Below are 6705 nucleotides of genomic sequence, written 5' to 3' on the forward strand. Positions count from 1 at the left end.
CCCCCCCCCCCCAAGGACAAGCCGCTACCCTTCAGAGGATGTCACCATCGTGAACTCCTCCTCCCTCCTGCGGGCCTGGCCGCACCTGTCGTCCTGCGCTCCAGGTCTGGGCTCTTTGAGGTTCATGTACAGAATCCCTTGCCGCCTTCCAGGCATCAGGCCTAGAGCCCCTGAGCATGTGCCTCACACTGGTTGTGAGTGGCAAAGACCTTGGGCTTCAGAGCCAGAGAGACTTCCCCGCCAGTCGCTCTCGCTGGCTGTGTGACCTGGACAGCTTTCTGGAGGCCTCAGTCACCCCCTCTGTAAACGGGTATAACACTGCACCTTCTTCCAAGGGCTGTCATGGCGATTTGGGGAACTGACGTCCAGTTATGACCTCAGCCACCCAGTCCTGCCCTTCGGACCTGCACCCACCACCCCCACCTCCCCAGCAGGAGGGCTGCCAACTCCATGAGATTCACAGGGTGCGAGAGATGGGTTAGCCCTCCACAGAGACTTTCTCTCCCACAGAATCTGCCAGAACCAGAGGAGTCTTGCTAATGGAGGGTTTCCTGTCTGCAAGATGCGACTCACCTGTCAGCATTCTGGAGAAGGATGTACCTGTCAAAGGGGCGACATCAGCATCACTTGAGAATGCTCGCACCCCGAGAGCCTGGGTGGCCCCCCCTCGGGAGAAGACGTCTCACCAGGCCAGCAGCCGTCTGGAGCGGGGCTGTGGGGTACGAACGATGGCCTTTGGGGTGATTAGCTGAGAGGCCGCAGGATGAACCTTCTCTCCCTGAGCCCTCGGAGCGTTTCTAGACCCTCATTGCCGCTTTTTACATGAAAGTCCTTGCCACATTTCCAAACCTCTGGTTCTCTTGGCGTCAGTTACGGGTTAGCGGAAATGCCTGGAGGCTGGACAGGAGTGAATGTGGGGACACGGCGGGTGGGAGCGGCTGGATCGCAGGACCTGGGGCCTTGGTGGACGGCCAGGTGTCCCGTGGGGGCTCCTGCCTGCCCGGGACGCCAGAGCTCTGCCTGCTGTGTCCCTGGTCTCTGCCTCCTCTCAGGAGCAGAGGCAGCGGGGGAGGACCATCAGCTCCCAGATGACGGCAGACTCAGATCAAGACCGTGTGGCCCTCAGGAAGCCGATGGGTGCCGGGTCGGGGCCAGGGGAGCGGGGCTGGGGAGGGCACCATAGAGATGCACACAGGCGTGACTCCGGCCAGCACTGGAGCAGAGGAGCAAACAGTGTTCGCCCCGCACTGTGATGGGAAGTTCAGGCGGCAGGTGGTCAGGGAAGTCGACTCAAGGACCAGGGGAGTTAACTGTGGACCACAGGCAGGGGGCAGAGGGACGGCTTGGGCAGAGGCCCAGGGGGTGGAAGGACGCGGAGCGTCTGTGCCTAGGGGCGGCCTGATGGCTGGTCCCGAGGGGCTGCGAGCTGTGGAGAGGTGACAAGGGTCTGAAGAGGTGGGCATGACAGCTCCCCCACCCCCGCCAGGAGCAAGCCGGGGCTTGTGGAAGTGGTGGAGGGTAAGCCGGGGAAGGGAGGAGATCACCTCTGCCTCAGCTGTCTGGCCTGGGGGCGGGGGTGGTGGGCTCTCGTGTTCCCCGCTTCTGCCCACCTCCAGGCACAACGGAGGGGCTGCCATTGAAACAGCCATGTTTAAATGGCGTCTGGTGGCTCCGTTGGTTGAGCGTCTGACTCTTGGTTTCGGCTCAGGTCGTGATCCCAGGTTTGTGGGTTCGAGCCCAGCATTGGGCTCTGTGCTGACATCATGGAGCCTGCTTGGGATTCTCTCTCCCTCTCTCTCTGCCCCTCCCTGCACTCAAAATAAATAAATGTAAAAAAACAAAAATAGGTTACTTGGGAAATGGAGGCTGGTGGGGACAGAGTGCTTAGTTGAGAGTGGGCAACCAAACAAAGGCTGCCTTGGACCTGATGCTCTGGTGCCTCAGTTTACCCCCTGGGTGCCCACACGACTAGGTTAGGCTTCTTCCCCAGGCATGCCGTGAGGGAGTTCAGACCTGGGCGAACTGCACAGGACCCTGGCCGTGGCGGGGGAACCGGCGAGTCGCCCTGCACACCGCTTCATCCTGCAGCAACACTTCCCAGCCAGGGGTTGGAATCGCCTTGCCCGACGCCCGGCTGTCGCCGTCATAGGCGATGGCTGCCCGCAGCCGGGGAGCGGCCAGGGCTGGCAGAGACCTCAGGAAGACAGGTCTGGCATCGGCACAAATGGGGAGTGGGCCGTGGACCCAGCTGCCCCTCTCGTTGGGCCCCTAGTGGGCTGTGTGGCCTGGGCAGCCCGAGGCTCTGGCTGCCACCCCAGCCCATCTGCCGGAATTTCAACGGCAAATGTTCTGAGAAATAATGGGGCTTAATAAGCCAGGCTGATCGATATTCCATTGAAGGGAAAGGCGAAGGAGAGGGAGACAGGGGGAGAGGGAGGGAGAGACTGACCCAGAGAGACCCAGAGAGACCTAAAGAAACACAGAGTGTAACAGAGAAAGAGAGAGAGATTCATGCGCAGAGAGACACAGGCAGAAATATGCAGAGAAAGAGGGAAGGAGAGGGGAGGTAACTATACACACTGAACAATGCAGAGGCACGCAGAGATACAACAGAGACAGAGAGATGTAGGGCCCCCCACCCCCCCCGCACCCCCTGCCACATGCACAGGGGGGCACCCGGAGGATGGGAGGAGGGACATAAGGGGTCAGGAGGAGGGCTCCGGGGTCTGAGCTGCCTCAGGTCCTGGTAGCGGGGNGGGGGGGGGGGGGGGGGGGGGGGGGGGGGGGGGGCTGGACCTGGGGTTAGCCTGGCCGCAGAGGGTCTTGTCCTTGGTCCTGAAGCCCTCGGGCAGCAACGGGTGTGGCCACCCCCTGCCCCAGTGCTCAGGACACAGAATGATGGGCCTGGTGGACAGCAGTGCAGAAGGTCATAGTGACAGGGAGGGGTCCCGAGCGACAGGGCTCCCACTTCCGGCCGTACATCTGCAAAATGGCAGGCGGCGGGGCGCCAATTCTGGCCTCCCAGGGTGGCGGCGAGGGTTTCAATGAGCAGCCTTTAGTCCAGCAGCAGCTACCCTTTCTGGAAACTTCCGACGTGCCACGCCCAGCTGAGGGCCCAACAAGCATCAGTGAGTTAGGCACAGCGGTGCCCAGCTGCGGGGAGACTGACTTGCCCGAGGGCCTGCACAGGCAGGAGATTTGGACACAGAACCTCTGAACACGATTCTACCCGGGGTTAGTGCCTGCTAGAATTCAGAGCAAGGCAGACCCAGCAGCCTCTGTCCTTTGTTAAGGTCGCGCTAAGGGCTGAGGACGGGCAGATGTCCACCTCTGGGGGCAGAGAGCCATTCACTCACTCGCTCGTTCACTTCTGGCCTTTGGGGATCATTGATAAATAAACATTTCAAAACGAGGTCTCTTGTCCTTTCCAATGTTCTTCAGAGGCCTGTGCCGAGTGTTCTCGGCCGCCTCCGGAATGCTCCACGGCAGCCTGTCCCCACTCCTTCTGCCACCTCTCCATCAGTCGGGGACACCTCACGGAGCTCTACCCGGCACCCCTGCATCCTCGCTCACAGCCCTGCAGATGCATCTCTGGAACTTGGTCCCGGGGGGCCCGGCCTCTGCATGGGGCCCAAGATCTTCTCCACCCGCTGCGTCTATGAGTTATCCCCATACCTCAGTCTAAGCCAGGGCTCCACTCACCTGCCCTTCCTCTACAACGGCGCCCTGGACTCTTACCAGCACCGCCTCCTGTCCCAGGGGACAGATTCATACAGCCAGGGGCTGCTCGGCGACTTCCAAGCTGCCCACAGTGGCCAGTAGCCTCTAGGCCTTTCCTGCGCGGCCCCTGGGGCTCAAGAGAACAGAGGGCTTGGGAGAAAGCATCCCCCATTTGATCTGCCTCTTCAAGTGTATGCTTCTCCAAATCCACTTCCTTGGGCAGACTGCACCTGACCCTGGCTGTACATCAGGGGAGTTTTCAAAGGCTGGGTTCCTGGGTCTCACGCAGCAGATTCCGTTTCCTCCAACCTGGACATGGAGTATTTTTTTTTATAGTGGTAAAATACATATTACCTAAAAGTTACCGTTGGGACCATTTTCTTTATTTTTATTTTTTTTAATAATTTTTTTTAATGTTTTATTTATTTCCAGGAGAGAGAGAGAGAGACAGCATGAGCAGGGGAGGGTCAGAGAGAGAGGGAGACACAGACTGAAACAGGCTCCAGGCTCCGAGCTGGCAGTCAGCACAGAGCCCGACGCGGGGCTCGAATCCACGAACCGCGAGACCATGACCCAAGCGAAAGTCGGACGCTTAACCAACTAAGCCACCCAGGCGCCCCACTGTTGGGACCATTTTAAATTGCAACGGAAACAAATACATCCACAGTGTTGCATAACCATTCCTACTGCCTTAGTTCCAGAACTTCTCAGCATCCCGAATGGAAATCCCATCCAAGTAGGCAGTCAGCCCCCATTCTCTCTTCCCCCCACCCCTCCAGCCCCTGGAAACATCTCATCTGCTTTCTGCCTCTCTGGATTGACCCAGTCTGAATATTTCATAGATAAGGAATCACACGAGGTGTGGGCTTCTGTCACTGGCTTCTTCAAGGTTCATCCTTGCGGTCATAGCAGGTATCAGAATGTCGTTCCTTTTCATGGCTCACTGTTTCTCCATGACGTAGACCTACCAAATACTATCTATACATTCCTCCTTCGGTGGACATTTGAATTCTTTCCATCTCTGGCTATTAGGAATAACACAGCTACAGACCTGGGCGTACAAATATCTCTGAGACCCTGTTTGCAATTCTGTTGGGCATATCTCAGAAGTGGAACTGCCGGCCATGCGATAATTCCATGTTTAGATTTTTTTTTAATTTTTTTTAATGTTTTATTTATTTCTAGGGGAGAGAGAGAGACAGCATGAGCAGGGGAGGGTCAGAGAGAGAGGGAGACACAGACTCTGAAACAGGCTCCAGGCTCTGAGCTGGCAGTCAGCACAGAGCCCGACGCGGGGCTCGAACCCACGAACCGTGAGATCATGACCCAAGCGAAAGTCGGACGCCTAACCGACCAAGCCACCCAGGCGCCCCATGTTTAGATTTTTGAGGGACCCCCACGCCGTCCCCCACAGTGGCCGCACCGTTTTGCATTCCCACCAGCAGGGGCTCCGATTTCCCCACATCGTCTTCAACACTTGCTGTTTCTGTTTTGTTCTGTTTTCAAAACGTAATAGCCATCCTCATGGTGTGAAGGAGTATCTATCTCGTGGTTTTGATTTTCATTTCCCTAATGGATGCCTCTTATTTTCCTTTTCTTGCTTAATTGCTCTGGGCTAGAATTGCGGTCTTGCCGGTAGTGTTTTCTCAGGGCGTGGGGTGATTCTGGTGAGCAGCCTGCGGTGTGAGCCCCCCGCTCGCTCTGGTCCGTGTTTCCTCATCTCATGTTCTAGAATTCTCAAAATATTTTGCGGATGTTGCAACTGTTTGCATGTTACAGAGAGAAAACGGAAGCCCAAAGAGGTGAGTTTCTTTCTCCGAGGCACAGGGAGGTGGGGAGCGGAGCCAGAAGGGCCCAGGCAGGGAAAGTGGACCCCGCACACTGTTTACAGGGACACCTGTTCTGACTGGAACGGAGGGGTGCAGGTCGGTGCGTGTTTTCATGGTCTTGTGGCCCAGGTCTGCCCTCACTGACTCCAAAGCCCTTCGCTTTGCCTTCCAGGCAGGACCTTGCAGCCAGGGGTTGGCAAACTACGGCCCACAGCCCAAACCCAGAGTCAAGAACGGTGTTCACATCTTTAAGGGATTGAAAAAAGAAATCAAAGTTGAATATGCAAACCCTAAAATATTTACCGTCCGGCCCTTTGCAGGAAGACCTCGCTGACCCCAGCTTCGCTCGGACTTTAACGCCGGAGCCCTCTGGCCTGGGAGATGCCAGAGGCTTGGGGACGATCCTCACAAGGACAGTGCCTTCCAGCTGCGCCCGGTCAAAGCCCAAGTGTGGGCCGAGGCCTGAGGGACAGCCAGGCTCCCCTCCACTGCCGCTGCCACAGCCCCTGCCTGGGTCCCCAGCGCCAGCCATCAGCTCTGGGCGGCCCAACCCTCCCCCATCCCAGGAGGAGGTAAAAAATGTGACACCTCAAAGTGGGACATTAAAGTTTAATGGGGGCGATGCATATTTAATGGCGCTTAACAAAGCATCCTTAAAGACGTCCCAGACAGCCCCCCGGGGGGCGGGCGGGGGCAGGCTGCTGAGAGTGGTCCTGCCCTGGCAGCCGGCTCGCTCCCTCATCTGTCTGTGATGGCATCGCCGGGACGACGCGGCATTCTGCGCTCCCGCCAGAGCCAAGTGCGGGCCTGCGGGCTCCCAGAGGGCTGCCCTTCATTACTGGTATTATGAGGGTGGCTGAGGAACGGCGTGGGCAGGGACGCAACCCAGGCTGCCTGGCCCCATTCCAAGAAGCGCCCCCTACTGGTCCCCGCGGGGGGGCGCGGGCCGGGTGACCCCTTCTCCCTCCGCCCTCTGATGCCCTCGCTCTTGGTAGGGGCCACGGCTGCCTGTGGCTGGAAGGGGCGTTGGGCTGGGCCCCCAGAGGGTTTGGCGGAAGACGCGCCCCAGTCGCGGACGCCGAAGACCGCTGTCCGGGAATCAGATCCGCGAGTCTTAGAATCGTGGCATCTTGGAAGCAGCTGCAGGCTCTCCTGC

Source organism: Hyaena hyaena, unplaced genomic scaffold (genome assembly GCF_003009895.1).
Source record: "Hyaena hyaena isolate Hyena2069 unplaced genomic scaffold, ASM300989v1 scaffold_38, whole genome shotgun sequence".
NCBI classification, from domain to species: domain Eukaryota; kingdom Metazoa; phylum Chordata; class Mammalia; order Carnivora; family Hyaenidae; genus Hyaena; species Hyaena hyaena.